Source organism: Manis javanica, chromosome 3, assembly GCF_040802235.1.
Source record: "Manis javanica isolate MJ-LG chromosome 3, MJ_LKY, whole genome shotgun sequence".
NCBI classification, from domain to species: domain Eukaryota; kingdom Metazoa; phylum Chordata; class Mammalia; order Pholidota; family Manidae; genus Manis; species Manis javanica.
Window position 1 is genome coordinate 68,404,360 of NC_133158.1, and position 21,469 is coordinate 68,425,828.

Consider the following 21,469-nt stretch of genomic DNA (forward strand, 5'->3'; position numbering starts at 1 on the left):
AACATCCTGTGTTTGACAGAATTAATAACAAAAATTGTGTAGGAAAAAACAAGTTATTTTCTATGTCATGGTCTTTAACAACTTGGAATTTTTATGTCGTACATCTGAAACCACTATAATACTGTATATCAACTTTATTCCAATTAAAAAAATCTAGGTTATAACTCTCCTGGGATGAACTGTATTTAATAATTATGTATTTCTCTTAAAGTTATTTATTTAAATCCTTTCCTGTCTTTACCACTGTGTACAATAGGGCCTCCAGGGTCTTCCCTAAGTGTGTTTTAAATTGACAGCAATCCTCCAATCATTGAGGATATTTTAGACAAAAATCACAAAAGGAAATCCGTAAGTGAGATGTTCAAATAGACAAGAAAAGAATTAAAGCCAGTTAGTGGGGGTTTTAAGATAATGTATATAGAATGGGAAACAGAACTAAGAGGAAGTATTCCCACAATGTGTGGAGACAGAAATCCAGAGATCAAGCCAGAGCAGATGTGATTAAACAGAGGTCAAAAGCTAAGCAGAGCCCAAACTCTGAATTTTAAATATTTACACTAACAGTATAAAGTTGAAGGTTTTAATACCACGTGTCAAAATGGATACTTAAAAGTTTAATTTTTAACTCAGCCATAGAAAATACTGATGTCATCTTTAGATGATGCATTTTCAAATCTGTTTCAAATTTGAATCTGCTTCAAATGACATTTGAACTTGTTTGTAGTTGCACATGCTACTTAATCCCCCACATGAAACATTACTAAATTATGTTCCCTCTATTTGGACAAAGAACACCATGAAGGACCAAACTACTATAGGTTTCTTACTACCCTATAGGGTGGTAGCAAGTGGTCCCTCTCTCCTCCTCACACACACTTTTTAAAAAATATCAAAAAGTGTAATTACTGAAGCAATTTGGTGACCCAAGGCAAATACAATACCAAAAGAATCCAAAGTAGTATTGGCTGAGAGATCAGCTTTACAGCCTCTAAGGAAGAGATCAGCAGGGCATTTGGAAATCATGAAGCACATCTGAGAAACAGCCATGCAACACTCCACCATACATATTGCAAGAGGAAACTCAAAGACGGTTTGGAGGGAAAGATAGCCCAGAGAATATTTAAAGGGGTATTCGTGTTTGATGTCCCAGTTTTTCAGTGCTACCTTATTGGGTCTGTTAAAGATAGGTAAAAGGCTGTCACCTTTAAAGATTGATGGAGTACAAATATGGAATTCACTCATTTTCCTTAAGTTTTAATTTACCTGCCATTGCTGAGCATATACATATACTTGTCTCAAGTGGATTATCTTTTTTATTTTTTTTAATTTTGGTATCATTAATATACAATTACATGAGCAACACTGTAGTTACTAGATTCCCCCCATTATCAAGTCCCCACCACATACAGCCTTATAGTCAGCGTTGTAAGATGCTACAGAGTCACTGCTTGTCTTCTCTGTGCTATTCAAGTGGATTATCTCTTAATCTCACAAAGCGATTCAACTCAAAAGGTACAGAATCGGCCACACAGGTGCCCTTTCTGACCCTAGCCGTGACAATAATGGCTGTTGATACCTTTCCCCTTCTCTTCCTCCTGAGTATTCTTTTCACTGCAGGTGAGATCACATGCGCGGACGCCTAGAAACGGGATGGATTAGAGGAACCGGCAAGGTACTCGAGGATGCGAGGGTGGGCAAGGGGTGGAGGCAGAAGGGAGGGGGACACGATGGGAGACTTTGGTTTACTTCCCCAGCAATGAGGGCAGAGGGCCGTGACCGGAGCATGCGGACAGGGCACGTCAGAGGCCTTAGCTGAAGGTGAAGAAGCAGGGCAGTGCGGGTGAAGAGGCGCATCGCCGGAGGCGGCGCCCCAGTGGCAAATGGGGAGCGGGGCGGGAGCAACGTCAGTGCTAACATGTGTAAGAGAGGAGGCCTGGAAGAAGCCACGGCTTCCAGCCTGGTTTCTTAATCTCCACTGGTGTGTTTATCTTGGGTTTCCTGTACATTTTATGTAAACAAAAAAGAAGTCTCAGAGAAGTTATAAAATCACTGCATTATGTTATTGCGGAAGCAAACAATCCCGAGGGCTTCAGTGACCCCAGATCTTACACGAAGAAGGCATCTGGTGCCCATCTGAGAGAAAGGACAACACTGCGAAGTCTAAACAGGAAAGAAGTAAATGTGTTGAAACGTTTGGGCTTAACTTTCCAATCCATAAATGTAATTCCCCCAGAGCTCTTGTTATTTTACCACCTGAATGGACCTCATCTCCTTGTCAATTAGAAAATGACAGGAGTCAGGGAGAGCTCTCTGGAAGATAGCACAGCAAGTCACAGGCCTTTTTCTCTAGAGAAGAAAAGTACTTGAAAACCCCAAATCTCAAGGATTGTAGTTACAAGTTTCTGGGTTGCTTCTTTTCTCTTTTGGCACACCATGCTGGTGTCCGTTTTAAAAAATAATTCTCCAGTTCTGTACATACCAAATAACAACACAGTCTCTTCAAACTGTAAGTCACCAGCCATGGATTCACAACACTATGACTGCCAGGGCTGTAGTGATCCTGGTTTTAAGATGATGACAACACACCCAGGGAGCACAGTTTTAAAAAACAAATTAAAACGAAATGTGTGTTGTGTTGGTGGGGGTGGGGAGAGGGTGGGGGGTGGGTGTGGGCAGGACACAAAATCTGGCCTATATAAATGCGTCCAGGTAACTTAATTTACACCAAGAGTTTGGAGGTCTCTTAAATTACACAACTCATTACTTGTCACTTGACATTGCCACGTACACTGAGGATCACCCAGTATAGCAGAGACTGATCAGAGGGGGACTGGGAAGACTAAGCGATAGGAAAGTGGGAACCATTTCACATTGCTGGGAGAAGAGGAGGGATATAGATTACAGAAGCAAATTCAGGGAGAATAATCTCTAAAAACCCCGGAGGGTGTAAATTAAATTTTCCACTTCATGAAAAAGTTTTGAGTCTCTACCATGCCCTCCAAGGGCCTCCGGCAGAAGTGCTGGCTTTGGGAGCATATTTTATCACAGACAGCAGTGATGCCTGGTGTTCAAAGCCTTCCCAGAATGCTGGTGGTCCAGAGGCTGGCCCTTCTCAGAACTGATGTTTACAATATGGCAATGTTATAAATAAAGCATGTCCTGATGACATGTAATTGAATTCATATGCCAGCTCAGAGCAGTCCCTCGGAAGCAGTGCCATTCTTTACATGAATGGTGTTGGCGGGGGGAGGTATTTCTGTGGCAACCAATGGCAGCAGATGGGGCCTGAGGGGAAGCTTTAGAGGACAGAAAGGGAAAAATTCAGAAATCTCCTTCAGCCCCAAACTCCAAGTTTAAGAATGGAGAACAATGAACATAAAACCTCCCTCTATTTCCATTAATCCCAACATGAAAACATGACGAAGGGGGGTGGGGATCATCGAAGCTTGCAGAACAACCATTTCCTTCTGTAGCAATATTCTCACTTTAGAAACCCAAAAGCAGCCTATTTTCTCCTTGCTCCGTTATCCAAACACCATCCTTCTTAGTTAAACCCTCAGTCCCCTCAACTCTCCCTTTGCAAACATACCCTCCTTTTTCACAAATATTTCCTTTCATCACTAAATCCTCCCCAGGCTCCCGCATCTCTGCAAACAAGCCTCACCTCTCCACATGGCCCCACACCCACTGGCAAACACCTCCTCCCAGCAAATATTCCTGGATCCCCTGGCTTCAAATACCTCCTCCCACAGTGTCTGCAAACATCTCTCCACATGGACCTGAATGTCCATCTCCATAGCAATGGATGGATATCACCTCGTCTCCTATCTCTCATCCTGGCTTCCTAAATTCTGTTTCTTTAAACTCTTCCTGCATTCAAGACTTGATATCCCAGTGTGGAGAAGAAAACAAAAATCACCTCTCTTGGTAGACATAGTACCCTATTGTTCTTTCTGCAAATAAACATGGCAGCAAATGGATTCCCACTCCTCTTTCTTCGCGCCATGTTCTTTGTCATTTAAAGATCTGCCTATTTAAACAAAATAATTATTATATACTATATACATGTAGGTAGGTTGATAATCTCCAAGGAGGATATTTTCATGTCTCAAAAAGATCCAGAAAAAACAATTCCACTGGAATAAATGTATTGTGATGGCAGAATGAGGAGGCTGTTTCATTCTTGCAGATGGAGCCCTATTACAACAGAAGGCTGTAACACACACACACACACAGACACGCTGCCCACATGCCCACAGCTAGAGGCAGCTCCCTAGAACCCAGGCAATTTGAGGCACCCTCAGAATCCCCAGGTGTCGGGGCAATGCAGAGCGGGGCTGGGGAGAAAGGAGAGGACCACCAGATGTTAGTATGATGTCTCCAGACACTGAATACAGTGCTTTTGGTTTTCTTGTTTTTGCTTTTGAATTTTCCTCTATTACATTCTGAAAACATTCTAAAAGAGGTAAGCGAGCCCAGCAAGGATGGAACAAAAGTATCAGATGCTGCTACAGGGACTAAAAGAAAGGCGCATAGAAGGGAGGGGTGGATGAGAAGGGATAATGAGAACATTCAATGCAGGTGGAGGAAGGGAGGACAAAAAGTTAAACATTAAAGTTTCAGCTTCTTCCTATCACAATAAGGGAGTCTACCATTCACTTCCGTCATCTCTGGCTGCACTGAAGTCTAAGCTCTGTCAAAACAAGAACTCCAGATGGTATTTAAAGGTTCCTAAAAGCAACCACAATCACAGCCATCACCACACTTCAAATGAGGATCTTCATCTCCCACAATCAGAGGCTCCTTTTAAATAAGTCTGGGTGTCTGACATTGGGAATTCCTAAGTATCTTGGGGGACCCTTAGTGAAGAGGGTAAAATATAAGTAGAGGGATTTAAAAAACTTTTGTGCTAGTCCCTTGAATAAGATTTATCTGTATGAGCTTTAAAATATTCTTTAGACTATCCAAGGAATTTGGCCACATGTTTCCTGTGATAACTCTCTGCAGCCAGTGAAGGAAAGCAGGGAAGGGAGGACAGAATGCAGAAGCATTAAAAAATGTTTGGGTCACTCAAATTCTCTTCCCACTTGCAAAAATTCCTGGATTTTACCTAAATAATCGAGATAGGACTTTTTTCAATTGGAGTCACAATGGCTCTCCAGGGTTCTATCAGTGGTTCTTAGCTTATTTCTTTTTTTAAGTATGAAATACTAACCTTCTACCATATTTGATTAAGCTCTTAAAAGATGATTTCTTTTTAAGTGGTAGGTAGACATAGGAAGGGAAATAAATACAATGCCCAGATTATAAGTACCAGGGCTTTATATTTAAAATACTCGCAAGATAATGGTAGATGGGGCAAGTAAAATTTACCATTATGTATATTCAAATAAAAACCATCTCTTCAGAAATAAACATGTAAAAATATTCACAAAAAGTGTTAAAGTCACCATATCTTGAAGAATTTCAGCCTCAAAAAACATTCAGACACATATACACCTTACTTATGCTGAGAGAGACTGACATACTTTGTAGATTCTTAAATTATGTTACTACTTCTCTGAAAGTGGGAGAATTCTGTAGGTAGGAAATTACAGACCTTTATTTTCAGGTTTCTTTATAGAATCCTGAAATAGTTTTAGTTCAATCAATTTCTAAAATTTTCCCAAATAAATCAAATGTTTCCATGTGTTTCTTATTCCTGATCATTGGTATAATTGATCTTTGGGTTTAGGTGGTACTGACTGCAGACCTGGAAGAATCCTCTCTCACGTGATCGCCACAGTGAAGATGAAGCCAGAGAAGTGGAGAGTCAAGATACAGCTAAACTGGAGGTCTTGAATATCTTTGTGCAACTGTACTTCAGAGGCATTTCCTGAAGCAGAAAAGATACTCCAGGGAAGAAGCATCCTTCAAGTTCAGAGCCAATTTCAAGCAAGAAAAACACTGACCCTGGGATCACATGGGGATAAAGATGCTTTCTCTTGACTCTGAAGCCACTGTGGGCACGCACTGGAAGCTGAGTGTCCACGTGAGCAAAGTCTGATCTTTCCAGCATCCCGTCCCCATTCCATACTACTGGTCAAAATACATGCTCTCTAAGAGTTCAGCTTTTATTTTTCCAAAGTAACATTTCCCAAACCCAAACACACTGGGTTTCCCATTTCCTTATTTGGTATTTATGAACTGGGAAGAGTCGGAGTGTAAGTGAGCTCAGGAGAGGTAGAACAAACGGATCCATCTTCCATAGTCATATTTTTCCCTTTAACTCAAAAACTGAATGAATGGGTTTTTAAATGCCATGAAATAAACCAACAGTAATTCCATCTCTTCACCGCTTAATGATGGAGTATGTAGAGTGGGTGTTAGAACACTTAGTTTTCCCCTTTCCTGCTACCTACCTTTTGACCATTTATTGATTGGAAGGGAAAGGACTTGAACCAGCAGAGATCAATAAACAACTAACTAAATCAAATTTTGCCAGTGCTGTTGTGAATGACTCTGGCCAAAAGACCTAATAAAGGAAATGCTTCCATTAAGATGTTATTTTTATTGTAATGGCCAATCTAATACAAAGAACACCCGACAGGCTGCCAGGAACATGAGTCAGGAGACCCATCCTAGTCACAGTTCTGCCAAAAAAGCCAACAGAAATAAGAAGAGCTGGAGCAAGTCAGTTTGCTTGTCCTCACCTTGTTTTAACAGAGGTTTCCCCACAATGGAAATGGTGAGGGTGAACTAGATGATCTTTCTGATCCAACTTTCTATTTCTAGACTCCCATAGATACTGGCTAAATAACACGGGAGTGCCAGCTATACAACGCAGGAAATGGAAATGACCACAGAACAGAAACATGGCTTAGTGATAAGGTGGCAGCTACCTAATTGGGAAAAGCTTTCACAGGCGCTGGTGCCCATGACATTCCAAGGGCATGGTAAGCTGTTTCAGCATAACATTGTGGGAGAAAGGCCTGGTCAGAATTATGCTAGTGCAATATAATATGGGTATTTGATTCATCATGATGTATAAGAAATATTTTCTCTACATTCCCATGGCTTGCAATTTCCTTAATAAATCTTAAGCTGTTTTCAAAAGCCTCCTTCTGCAATGACGTAAGCAGTGTGGGAGCCGGACATCACTGCCCAGTCCTCTGTGAGTATCTCTTGGCTATGAAGCACTATTCACACTGGATCTGATCTGGTCAAAAGAATCCAAGAGCTGGCTTTCCTTTGCTTTTACCTGCCCTTATTTTAGCACTGCAGTGGTCAAGAAACAAACCTAGGAAAACTCACAACCTTTGGCTTTTTTGCTATTTAGTATGTTAATTCCACATGCCTACTGCCACCTAGAGAAGTCACATGCAATGTGCAAACAATATTCTAAGATGATTAACCAGATTTCCACTAAAATCTAGATTTAGCAGCAAATCTTAGAAAAGGCTGACCAAGCTCAAGGTAAAATATTAAATATTGGCATGTATAAACTTTTTCTTCCCCTAATTTGTAAAGTAAGGAAAAGCAGTTCAGCTAATAAATCAGTCTGCATATACTAAACAAGTATCTCTTGTAAAAAACCTCTCATAAACTTTTCCATGTAACTTCGCTGTTGTGTCGTCGAGTCTCTGATTTATGTGCTTCTTTGTAAAGTAAGCTCCTCCAACCCTTAGCTGTCCCACTGCAACTCAATAAAGTGATTTTTGTACTTGGATTTCTCTTATTGACCACTAGCTGCAACAGATAACAATCTTGTCTTTAAAGCAGATACAGCACAAAGTTTTCTTTCAACATGTAAGATGTATCTCTAAATGTCCCTAAAACAGCCTGTGTAAATTAACCCCCACAAGACTCAAATTCCTGGGTGAGAGACACAAGTTTTGCCTCACTAAATGTTTACTTTTTAGGGATTTGAAAACCTGAGCTACCCTTTTTGGTTTTGCTCACTTCACATTAAACAAATGCCAAATATTTCCAGCCAACAGTCATTTAAAAAAATAAAAGCAACTCATGCCTTCTCTCCCATCATCTGAAAAAAGGGAACAAAAATGACCGTCGGGAAGGTGATATGTAATGGCTGCTACCTCTTTATTGCAGCACTGACACGGAGCAGACCCTTTAAAAAAGTCACCATTTTCCAATCATTTCTAAATATACTACTGTGTAGTTGGATTTGAGGTGCATCCACCAGCTGATTGTCAAAATGATAAAGCCTATTCCTATTATGTTAATATGTGTGTGCAAATTAGTTAGTAGTTTAAAACCTATACATACTTAAGGTACTATACAAGAAGATATGTCAAAGAAATAATCAATCCTCCCAAGTTTCCTTCATATGCTACATCTATAGCTTTTCTTCTTCCTTCCTAATTACAAACCTTAAATAGAATTCGTGCCTCATATAGAATTTACCGAGTATCATAATTCCTCCAGGTGGTAAAGATACCTCGAGACAAGTGCTGGGCATAGAAGCCACAGGGCATAAATCTGCAAAGAAGTAAAAAGCTAACCTTTGCAAACAATATGGCTTCTCTCTCACTTACCAACTTTACATTTCCCTGTATGGCCCCGGAAGATGACTGGTTAGCCAGAGACGGGTAAGATTCCTCAAGGGAGGAACAACCTAAGACAGGCACAGTCGCAGGGGGGCCATCAGGTGAAAATTTGGGGATCAACAGAGGTGAGGCTCAGAACCTCACCCCCCCTGCTTTGAGAGAAATCTTCTGCATCCGTGGATGTCTTGCTGCCCTTGTCTAGCCTGGATTAATACTTAGTCCATAGGCACACACCTGATCATCTGATCATCTACATTTGCCTTCTTACAGCACTAAACTATGTTTTCTACCTTTATCTTGCATCTACCTACCACTTCAGCATTTTATTAAAAATAAAAATAATAATAATAATAGGAGAAATGTGGGATCAACATATAAATCAAGTACAAAAATCAAATGAATATTCATATTTGACCTGATGGTTTATAGGTCATATTGCATGATCAAAACCGAAAGTTTCTGTGATGAATGCCCTTGTACTGTTCACCATGTAAGAATTTATTCACTCTGTAAGAATTCGTTCACCATGTAAGAACTTGTTCGTTATGCTTCAGAAGATTGGAGACTGACGAGAATTAGGCTTGAGATGGATTAATGATTGTACATTGAGCATTGACCCCCCTATACTGAATTTTATTGTTGTTAACAACCATTTGATCAATAAATATGAGAGATGCCCTCTCAAAAAAAAAAATAAATAAAAATAAAAAAAAAAAAAAAAAAAATGATAAAGCCTATCTCAGCACAGTTCAGAGCTCTGACCCCTTCCAAGAAAGGCATACTAAAAAATTCTGTATTGCCCAAACTTCACAACCTTGAGGATAACTACCCTAGCAGGACCACTTACACACAGAACTAGAATCTTGTAATCACAGGCCTAATGGCTAATCAGTCATGTAAATGTGAGAGTACATATGTTTGTAATTGATCAGGCCATTTATGCACAACTCTTCTGATAATCGAAAACCCACTGATATAACTCCTTTCTATGAACAGTCATTCAGAAATGCCATGCTTTTTACACTCTCCCAGGAAATTAACAATATTTTTATATTCCTACTGTTTTCTTCCCCATGAGGAAAACAGATGGAATGGTAGAGGCCATGGGGTATAAGCGAAAGTGCAATGAAACAGGAATTAGGGGACCTGGTCTGCAGGTTTGGCACTATTTAGCTAAGTGACTTGATGGTGGGGAAAGGATTCAAATAAGAGGATTTCTGAGGTTCCTGTTGTCCCAAAATTATTTAGCTCTACTTGCTTAAAGAATAGCCAAGCTTAAAGTATCTCCAGTTTCCTAACACATTTAGGAAATCATCCAATGTTTACAAAAAAAACAAACAAAAAAAAGCTTCTATGCAATCACATTATCTTACACATCCACTCCTCAGCTTGTGAATTTCCTGACAATTTCCCCAGTGCATGCTCATTTCCTTATATGCCAGGTGTCTTTTTTTAACTACATACTCAGGAGGCTTCCCTCTTTCCCCTTCTGTCACAGAAAACCCTATCCATTCATGTACTCTACTCTTAACCCATAAGGCAGGGAAGACAGAAAATCTCAAATGTTCTGTTTTGTACCTGGATTCAAAAGCAGCATCTGCTGTCTGTAGAACCATCTGTTGCCCACTTTGCCATGGGAAGGAGGGAGCAGGCATCAGACGTGGGGTGTCACAGGTCACACAATGGAATTATCCCCTTCTTGGGGCTGACACACCCAGCCAGGCTCATGCTCCAGTCACCATGGTGAATGCCACCCTTCCCCCACTGAAGAGTTTATTTCTTCCTGCCACCATTCCCCCATTAAATGGTAACGTTGAACCCTCACCAAGGGTTGGGTTCAGTTTGTTTTTTTTAATTACAATTGCGCTACTATCAGTGCCTAAAACTCTAAATCCTGGATTGCACCTAGAACTACGTCTACCACTAACACAGTTGAGATCTTAACTAGTCACTAATCTCTAAGCAGCTCAGTATTTTTACATCTATGAAATGAAAAGGTTAATCTCAGGGATCCCTGAGGCTCCCTTGCACTCTAATACTCCAAAATTCTGACTTCAAGCCAACTCAAACTTGTCAATGAACACAAGTTCCTTCACATTTACGGTGTATGAAGGCTCTTAATACACCATACATACAATACAATACAATACAAAAGGGCAAAAGAATCTGGTGCAGACGGAAAGAGTTCTATGACATGGTCTCTGTTTAGCAGGAACACAGTCAGTGTTTGTGGATCCAAATTAAAGTGATATCCCTCATCTCGTTCATGTGCCTATGAGGTAATACTTAAGTGTTTTGGAATATTATTGTAAGGTGACAGTCCAGAGTTTGGAGTTGGATAATTCTTTGTGTGTCCTGCATACTATAGACTATTTCATAGTACCTAAGGCCTCTGCCCACTAGTTACGAGCCCAGTTGGCCTATGGGGCTGTTCCCTCCCCGCAACAAAGGACAACCAAAAATGTCTCTAGACATTGGCCAATATCCCTGGGGGGGAGGGGCGTGCAAAATCGCCCCCTCCCCTGAGAACCACTGCTGTAATACATGCCAGGGCTTTCCAATAAAGCACATCACTTAAAAGCTACTTTTGTTTCAAACTGGTGACATCCACATAGTTACTAAGTAAAGCACACCAAGACCTAAGGGGCAATCCGGTTTATAAAGCACATGTATACATCCACTTGTAAGGAGTACAGCGTGCGTCTTTCCAAGTCATTTAGAGCACTGCCTCCCTGCTAGGCATTGAGAGTTAGAATACAAAGTCATAATCTCAGTTGCTCCTTAAAAATACTTGAAAGTAATCACATTTGTTATAGTGACTTCCCTAGTGCAGTCCAGAACCCACTCTTGCTTATAGACCCTCAGAACAAGGCTTGAAGAAAATAAAGAAAACCGGCAGCCAATTTTAATCACCTGGCTTTTTCTTCCCTCTCCTATGCAAAGGCCGGTAAACAAAATTTCTAGAAAGGTTGCTAAAGGGTTCTGGCTTCATCCAGGTTCTTTAACATAGGAGTCAGCAAGCTCTTAAACTCCATTTCCCACGTATTTTCCTCCTTGACTTCAGAGACCCTGGAAACATCCCCTATAGTCAGTCCTCAGTCCAGAGGAGCAGCAGCTACCAGCTGCATGAAACACACTGAAGCCTGCAAATTGACTGAAACGAGCACTACTCTTAACTAAACATCTCATTTTTCTATTTGTGAGAAAGACTGGAATTTGCAAATCTCTGGGCCTCAGGAGGTGAAGGCTATACTAGTCAACTAAGAGTGAAAACTGAACAACCCCCACCCCCCGCCCGCCCCGCTGTTAAAGGAAATGCCAGTTTTAAATGTTTTGATGACTTCTACAGTTTAAGTACATATAATGGTTACAGTTCTACATTAAATTTGTAAGGCAAAAAAAAATCCTTTTAAATAACTAAGTTCAGGATATGAAAAGGGAATCATGAATAGACACAACTGTTACTTTTCAAAGAACCTTAGCTCTTTATTCAAACAAATATTTACACAATTGAGGGCAATGGTACTAGGGATATAGCCATTCTGTTAAAATAGCAGACAACTCTAAAGGTTTATTTATCCCAAATCCAACTCCTCTGTTGCTATCCTACCAGGAACCAAGAATTCAAGTGCTCTCAGGGCAAAAGTTTAACCCTCTGAAACTGTGAACTTCATTTAGACCTCACCCAGCTGAATTCAGACGAATGTCAGAATCTCTGAGGCACATCTCAAACGGCTAAATTAAGTCAAACTAGAAAGCTTAGTTACACGTCCAATACTTAATTATCTGTAAGTTGCATTCATACAATGAAGCAAAATGTGGCTTGACAAGTATTTACACTAAAAGGACTCCACATTTTTATGCCTCTTCTAGTGCCACTCCCAGCTGCGCCTGCATTCTAGAACTCCTCAGAGCTACTTAAATGCTGCAGAAAGGAGACTTCTAGGGATAAGGGCAGGGCCAGCCTACAGGATTTCCAGCCCCGGGAAAGTCAACCAACTTGAAAGGCTGCGGGCTCAGTTTCCTCTTTTACGTAAGAAAGGTAGAAGGGTAGGTGCTGGAAGCAGGTTCGACTACCGAAGCTTTTTCAAACGGAAACCCCAACCCTGGATGGGACAACCTGTCAGCCTTTTAATTTCCGGGCGGTGGCGAGAGTTAGCCAGATCCTCAGCGCTTTAGCAGGCGGTGAACTTAGTAAGTAAGTGTACCAGCAAACATTTCAGCTGCGCCTCTGCCTTGCCGGACGGGTGCAACAGGGGTTCAAAACGTTTCCCAAAGCTCCAGCCGCTATCTCTAGGGGTGCGAAGACAGCATACCATAATCTTATGGGGGTGCAAGGCCAAATCGGGGTCCGAGGCTCAGGGCGGTTCAAAGTCGCGACCCCACTCTGAAAAAAGTGGAACCAGAAGCGCAGGTAGACAGATATCTGAGGGAGGCGGATGTTCTCTGAATTTCGCGCCCCACACCATCCAGCAGGAGAACCTTCTCTTTACTCCGCTACTTTGACAAAGCAGCTCTGTCCGGAAGATCCCGACCTTTCTCGCCTGGGGCATTCCGGCGCTCTGGGCAAAAGTTGCCTCCGGTCCCCCCAAATCCCGCCCGTTCCCTACAATCGCTCTCTGAGCGTCTTCTCCACACGGACACTCTCCCCAGAATCCTCTCCACCAGAGGTCCACCCATACCCCAGGGTTCGCGTCCCCCAAAGCTGCGTAGACCGGGCTTTTGTCCCTACAGTCTACAAGAGAGGAATAGAAATTGCGACAACGGCACCCACTCACCGACCCATCTTTGCTCCGAGCCGCCGCTGTCCAGGGCTCGCCTGGCCCCTGCCCCTCTGCCCCTCCCCCCCTCCCTCCGGCCCCTGCCCCGGCCCGGTCCCGGGCCCCGCTGCAGCTCCAGCAGCAGGCGCAAGGCCACTCCGGACTGGCGGTGCGCACTCAGCGCGCCCCTCCTCGGCCCGGGCGGCCACTGCCTCCTCTCCGCCCCCAACCCTCAGCCGCGCAACCGGCGGCGACCAACTCCGCGGCGGGGGGAGGCAGCACCCCAGGGGAGCCGCGGGGACGCGCGGAGCAGGCCCGGCCCCCTCCTGCCCGCCGGCCACCCCCACCTCCTCACCTGGCGCGACGGCGCGGCAGGGTCCCCGCGATCGCGGAGGGACGGCACGTTCCGTGCTACACGCCACGCCGCGTGGTCCCCCTCGCGCCGCGGTGGTGGGCTCCGCACGGCCGGGTCCCGTATCCCCGGCCCCGCGCGTGACTCGGGCTCCGCGGGGCTCGGAGCAGTGAGGTCGGTGGCCCTCCCAGCTCCCGGGCAGTGTGCAGTTCGGGCTTTTACTGCTGCTGCGGACAGGAGGGAGGGAGGTGGCTGGCTGTTAGCCCCGTTCGGGTCGCCCGCAACTCAAAGCCGTGTTTACGGCCGCTCAGTAGAAACTTTTGTGGCAGGCTCTTTTATGAACTGGAAGAAGGGCGGGAGGCTACACGTCCTCGGGTGATGATTTCCTCACCCGACGTGAAGAATCAAGTGGGAAACTCCGGCTGACCGCACCTCCTCCCCACCATTCGCCCGCAGGCAGGTACCTGATGCGTCAGAAAAGCAGCTTTGCAAAATCGTTGGCCAACGGCCTCAGCTAAGGACTGAGGATTTGAAAGTAACTTACACTGATTGCCTGTCGGTCATTTATTTTAAAAGTTTCTGTAGGCCCCAGCGTATTTTTCCGAGTTGCTGCCGCCAGTGAAAACAATACCGATGTGAATACCTCCAACGGGTGCTTCAGAGGAAGGCAAAAAATGCACCCAGGGCGGCCGGCTGCAGGCCATCTGGGCACGCGGGAACTGGAACCGGTGCCAAGTTCTGAGCCGGCCTCTGAAGTTACACAGTTGAAGGTCTTCGTCCCTCGAGGAACTTAAAACAGCAAGAGCACACCGAAGTGCCAGCGATTTAACATAAGATCAGTATAGCTTTGACAAGGCGTTTGAGCTCCTGGCAAAAATGTATTTGTTAATAGTGTAGTAATGATGATCCTGAAGTTGCAAAGGTGTTAATAACAGTTCGGAAAACGTATGCAAAGTGCCCGACACCGGGAGTGGCTCTAGTAGTCATTCAACAAGTGGCTTATTTAAAGCACTTTTGATTTGTGCAAGTAGAACTCTGACTTCTCCTTTCAGGGAGAGGCTCACCTATGGAGTATTTGATGATTTATACGACTTTTTTTCCTTTGTCCTGGCTCTTTGCCTCACAGAAACGTAGAGACCAACCCACCTTTAAGTTATCTCTCTCCTTGCCCACATCCTCATCCCCACGAGGATGGGGATGATTCCACCCCACCCCCATTATTGGATCATCCCTATCATGTTATTTCTCCCATCTTAAAACGAAAAACTCTCTTCAATCCACTTCCCTCTCCAGCCACTTGCCCTTTTGTCTTCTGCTCATCTACAGCAGAACTCTTTTAAAGAGTTAAGAAAAGTTGTTTCTAAATTATTTCTTCCCATTTCTTCTAATCAGGCTTTTGCTTCTACCATAGCCCTAGAACTCTTCTTATCAATATCAAACTACTAAATCAGAAGGCTTCTCAGTCCTCCCCTCCCTTGAACTATCAGCAGCAATTAACAGTTGGTTACTTTTTCCTGGAAACCGTTTTGTTTGACTTCTGTAACACCGTATTTTAACGTTTTTTTTTTCTTCCTGCTGCACAGGTTGCTCCTTGTCAGGCTCCCTTGCTAGTCCCTTCTTTCTCCCAACCTCTGGGCAATCTTGGCCTGTTTATCTATACTTACTCCCTTGGTGATCTCATTCTGTCTGTCTCGTGGCACTCAATATTACCTTTGTGGAAATGACTTCCAAATTTTACCTCCACCTGGCCATCTGCCCTGAACTGCAGGCTCCAGGCAACTGCCCGTTTGAATGCCTACTAGGCTTCTCTCTCCAACACTGAAATCCTGGAAGTTCTCTCTCCATCCCCCAACCACCCTGGCCCCACTAAGTGTGACTCATATCAGGCCTAAAACCTTGAAGTCACCCTTGACCTTTCTATGTGGTTAACATTTCAAATCCGATCCAGCAGGAAATCCTTTGGCTCTACTTTCAAAATAAATCCAAAGCTCAATTACTTACCACCTCCACTGTCATTACCACCCAGGCCAATCAGCCATCACATTACACTTTGACTACACTTGCCCTGTTACCACTTTTGCCCCCATGTGGACTGTTCTTAACTCAGCAGCCAGAGGGATCCTTTTAAATATATCACTCCTCTGCTCAAAACCTAGCAGTGATCCCCATCTCGCTTGGAACAAAAGCCATAGTCCATAGGATGGCCCTGAAGGGTAATACATGAGCTGTCATCCTCTGACCTTGGCTCCTACTGCTCTCATTTACTCGCTTAGTTCCTGCTGTAATGACCTCAATATTCCCAGATAAGATTCCTTAGACAGGTATGCTTCCAACTCAGGACCTTCAAGTAAGTTACCTTTTCTGCCTGGAATCCTCCCCTCCCACAAGGATCCCAAGGCATGCTTCCTCACTTCCTGCTCAAATGTCACCGTGTTACCAGGGTACTCTAAAATAAAAAATGCATCTCCATACCAGTAAGCTTGCTTTATATTTTCTATTGGCAAAATGTTCATCTCCCATATTATAAAATGTACTTTTTAATGTTTATTGTCTGCCTCACCAAAGTAGAATGTAAGTTCTATGCAGACTGGGATTTTTATCTGTTCTCTCCAGGCATAGATTCCCAGTGCTCTTAGAATGATACGTGGTGTGTAGATGGTGCTAAAAAATGAATGATAGTTTTGACTCAAAGCAGTATAGTCGCAAACACTTTCTTGCTTGGAACAATGCCATATGACCAGACAGACATTTTAGAAACAGTTGTTCTCCTGAACCAGTCTGAGGACTATGTCTAGGAACAGTGCACCTAGAATGGCCATAATTAAGTTGTAATATTCATATCTGAGGAAAGGTAGCTAAGATTTATTGACAGCAACAATTACTCTTCCAAAAATATTAAAATATTAATTAGGTTAATCCTTATAACAACTCCATGAGGTAAGTACTTTATTACCCTCATTTTATAAGTGAAAAAAGTGAGGCACAGAGCACTCAGTGGTCACTCAGCCAGTAAGTTGGTAGAGGCAGAATTTGAACACAGCATGGTTCTGGAGTCCATGCTCTCTGCCACCTCTTCTCGAAGTAGGAATGATATCAGGGGAACTTTCTGTATGAAGAATAATTCCTAATCACTAGACAAAAAATTATCCTCATTGGCCTCCCTCACTGTACAGTGGTGGAAGGAACTCAGGAGTATTCATTTAAGGTGACTTTTTAAAAGTGATCAAATCTAGCAAAGCTTCTTTAAGCAAGTTACCTTTTCTGCCTGGAATCCTCGCCTCCTGCAAGTATCCCCAAGGCATGTTAACAATTATGTTAATAACTTTTAAGTTAATAATTCAGGTGTTCTTGTCACACACACATAAGGTAACTATGTGAGATAATCATATCTGAATTTCCTCCTAAATTTTCCTTTCAAATTTCTACTAGTCAATACAGTATTATTGATTATTGTGCTGTACATAAGCTCCCTAGACTTATTTGCCCTTTAACTGTAACTTTGTACCCTTTGACTAACATCTCTCCATTTCCCCCACCTCCCTGCTCCTGGTAACCACCTTTCTACCCTCTGCTTCTATATAATCAACTATTTTAGATTCCACATATAAGTGAGATCAGGCAGTTTTTTTCCTTTCTGTGTCTGGCTTAGTTCACTTAGCTTACAGCCGTCATCAAAACACATCCTTAATCAGTCAATGTGTTACTTCTGCTCTCTGAAGTGACAAGCTAACAAATGTTTGTAGTTATGAACTCAGGCCATTCCTAACCTGAGTGCAACTCATAGAACAGCTGTGCAAACTGAAGTGCTCCTGTGAATATGTTGTCAATGACATCAACCATTTTGTTGTACTGTCCTAAATAAGTTGAGTTGAATATCATAAACTCCTTTTAGGATTTAGCACTAGCATAAATGTTCTCTCTTAAGAAAATCAGTGTACTTTCACTTCTTAAAAAAAGTGTGTTCATGTATTTTCATATTGGATCTGCAATCATTGTTAAAGAGAACTATGTAAACCCATGTTTCCCTTTGTATCTTGGTTGCCAAGAAGTTCAAAGTCAAAAGTACCATTAAATTATTGTATTATGGAAATAAAGATTTTGCTTCCTATTTTTTTATCTTTATTCTCATAAATACGTAAATAAATGTTGGAGATTTGCATTTTACTCTATGTTCTTAAATACATATTTAAATATATGAAGTATACATAACACTTGGCTCTTTAGATTGACATCCGAAAAATTAAAGTGGAAATTTATCCCTATGTGTTGCTTATGTTCAAACTATTAAAAGATTGGTTCTCTAATTTATTAGAATAACCTAAATGTATTTGGCACACCTGATTAATATCTGCATCAAAATGTTCTCTTTCTTCCCTGCCCCCAATCTTTTCTGTGAGTTTGTATTGAAGTGAGTCAGGAAAAGGATGCTGGGGGTGTGGGGTGTGGGGTGTGTGTGTGTGTGTGTGTGTGTGTGTGTGTGTGTGTGTGTCCTTTCCTTTTAGATTAGCCTATCCCAGCTGTGGTTATCTGGCCCACTTTTCTAATCACTTGAAGACCCTGAACTGGTTTACTTTTCCTGCATGGCTGACTTAAAATATGTGCTTTTCTACATAGCTTATCTGCCCATTATAGAAAAAAAACAAACCACTCCATCAGAAGTATTTCTTGGTAGGATAGGGGACTCAGCTTCTCTTCTCTGTTGTTCCTCCTAATTTTTCCTTCTATACCTGACTTTCACCATCCCTGCAGTTATTCTATATCTTGATTTCAAACTCTGCAAAAATATAATAAATATATTTATTTGTCCATGATAGGCTGGGGTAAGTGTTCAAATTGATGCATCAGATATAGACAGACCCTACTGAGCTAGAGACTTCCTACAACTCAGAGCAAGGGCGGGGTTTCAGAACACCAGGCCAGTTAAACACAAAGACAAATTTATTAAGCATCTACTCTGTTCCTCACGATGTGCCTAGATGGGTGGAAGATGGAGATAAATTAAGACATTTGTGTCTATATTTAGGGAGTTTACTGCCTAGTGTATAACTACAATGTGATAATGTAATATAAAGTATACAGTAAAAAAGTGATACAAGTGAGTTCAAAAATGGGGATATTTCTGCCCAATAAGTCTTGTCAGGGAAGACAATGCAGGTGGCCTTCATATTGAAAGTGGCCTTCTCAGCAGAGAAGATAGCAGAAACAAAGCAGGGGCACAGTAAGGCCAAGGCCTTGGGGAGTATGAGTAAAACAGCCTGCCTGAGCCCTCGGTACACGCAGGGAGGCGCAGGAGGTAAGACCCAGGTAGCTGGGGCCAGATGTGTGGGAGGGAAGAAATGGGGCTTTGAGTTTCAGATATCAAGTCTAATACCAGTTTAATGACGTCATTTCCTTGCTCTAAACTTGCACCGCCTCCTCCTTGCCTGACAAATACAGGAAGAGCCGGCGGCTCTGTAGGAAGTGGAAACTTGATTGTATAGGGCTAGGATGAAAGACAAAGATGAGCTCCAGCTCCAGAATTTAGACTCCGATAAAGTGGTGCTAGTTCTGTTTCCTAATAAGGTAAACAAAGGTATCACTTCAAGTCAAGGCTGCTCAACTGAATACTCATGAACAGTCGGGTTAAGATACACACTGGATCTCTCCTCCGACTTCCGACTGCCATCCTGTTTCAATGCTAGAACTCCATAGTCACAGAACCTAAGATTCTCACAGAAATAAGTGTGTAACAGAGACTCTTTGGCTGTTGGGCCAAGTGTTGGACTGGAAATTCAGTGATTTAATATTCCAGTGAACCAGTTATGTCACCGGGGGTTCGGGGTTACTTGCCTGACCTTCTTTAATGTTTTGTATTATGGCGATCATTGCACTGTTTCTCTCAGGGGAGTTGTTTAGTGAGTTAATAAAAACACTTATTATGTAGCACTCAGCTCTGCCTAGATTTAGTATCAGTGCTCAATAAGTTATAAATGAAAGGTTTTATTTCCGAGACACAGATAGTGATGTCTATGACAAGCTCCGTTCTTGTACTAGACTCATTTGAATTTCTGACGATCCTCCGGAATCAGGAGTTTTTATGAGTTACAAATATGCCTCAAGAAGATGATCAAAATTAATACACTGTTTCTCAAATGAAAACAGAAAGAAACTTTATTTAAAGGGCCCTTCTCTTACTGTTCATTTCAAGAGGTGTATTTCCAAGGTATTGACGTATTTTTAAGACTGACACAAAAAGCTGCAGAACTTTCACTTGGGTAGTTGGATATATTGTAGCTTTAACATTAATGTTAAAGTTAGTTTATAAAGGCTTATCAGTCCAACAATGTACAAGAGGAAATTTTCATATATTGAAATGAATTTGCTAGTCAAGGAGGCAGATGAGGATATGTTTGAAGGAGACATTTCTCTCCGGATCATGCCTGCAGGCAGAGCTTTCTGTGACTCTTCCTCTGTTCCCTCTCCAAAGAGCAAAGGTAAGGTCTGAGGAGCCCCAGTGGCTGCAGGGCTTTCCATTCCCCTAGTCTGTTAAGCGTTGATAGGAAGTAGAATGTAATCAAGACAAGCCCAGTGGGGTTTATTGTTTTCCTGTTGTATAGCTAGTTTTGTCCCTCATCCTATCTGGCTCTGGAAGTTTATCAAAGTGACTACTCAGGAGGAATCAAGCTTACACAGGCAATTTTGAAGGACCCATATGGGGGAAGGGTAACATTACCCCTAATAAATAATTCACTGGTAATTAGTTCTCTAAAGAAAGTTTATCTCTCACAGCCTACTAGGATTTCATGTTAAAATCTTTTTGCCTGTGTCAATAGTTGAATGCTTTAATCCTATTGGAAATATCAATCTCTTATTTTCCATTCCAAATGCCACAATCTTCAGTACAAGAAAAGAGGGTTGAAGGGTGCACATGGGGGAAGATGGTGATCACATACCACCACCTTCATGGGGATGTCCTCTGGGCACAGTGGACTTGGCATGCCCAAATCACTGTCTCCTTCCCCCATGTGCACCTTTATTATAGTCTGTAATAAATAAAGATCACCCCCTAGAAGGACTGATCCAAACCCTAAACCCTCAGTCATCCAAACAACCAATTTGGAAACTCTTCAGTCTTTCATTTTCCCCCATCCCCTCTTACAAGTCCATTGCCAAACCATTGTTTTTACCTCTTAAATATCTGTCACTAGTACTCTTCTTTCTATTCTCTTTGCCTTCATTTATAATCTGGAATACTTAAATTCCATCCCAAGGGAGGGCCAGGAACAAGCCCAAGGGTCAGGGAGCGAGGAAGTCTCGTTAAGCCTGGAGCTGGAGGGGCACTGGATTTGTCGTGGGCAAGGCTGGCCCAAGACAACAGAAGATGGAAGAGCCTAAAGGGAAAGCTAAAGTCAGCAAGCATTACATCCAAGACTCTCGTGTATTTGGGCAGGACGGATTGCTGAGTGATTACTCAACACTCAGATTTGTACTTATGGTAGGGATGTGATGGCCTGGTGGGACACGGGGAGGTAGATGTTAGAACTATAAGCTTCTAAATCAATCCTCTGGTCTCAATAGTACTAATTACAATTTGTAATTATTGTAATTTTCCTTTTTTTTTTTTCCTCTTCTCATCTCCTTCCTAAAATCTAAGCTGTGTGAGGTCAGGAACCCTTCAGCGTTGCTTACCATTATATGCACAGTGCCTCTCACAGCACTTCATACATGACATACACTATAATCTATTTGTTGAATAATTACATGAATTTGTTTTAAATATTGAAAATCTAATCTTATCACTTCAATGCTTAAGAATTATTTAGTGACCA

General features: G+C 42.3%; 1 protein-coding gene across 6 annotated transcripts in view; it reads right to left on the reverse strand.

The window, feature by feature from the left end:
* The window catches only part of PHLDB2 (pleckstrin homology like domain family B member 2), a 207,338-nt gene that overhangs the window by 77,693 nt on the left and 108,176 nt on the right, over nucleotides 1-21,469 (reverse strand). Inside the window, exon 1 of one of the 6 annotated variants that reach the window (XM_037017626.2) lies at nucleotides 13,665-14,133. The exons of 4 other annotated variants lie outside the window; for them this stretch is intronic. The gene's annotated coding sequence lies outside the window, so the exon portion shown is untranslated. Of the gene's footprint in view, nucleotides 1-13,327; nucleotides 13,484-13,664; nucleotides 14,134-21,469 lie in introns of those variants that run through there. One more of the 6 variants, XM_073231689.1, reaches the window with a different exon arrangement.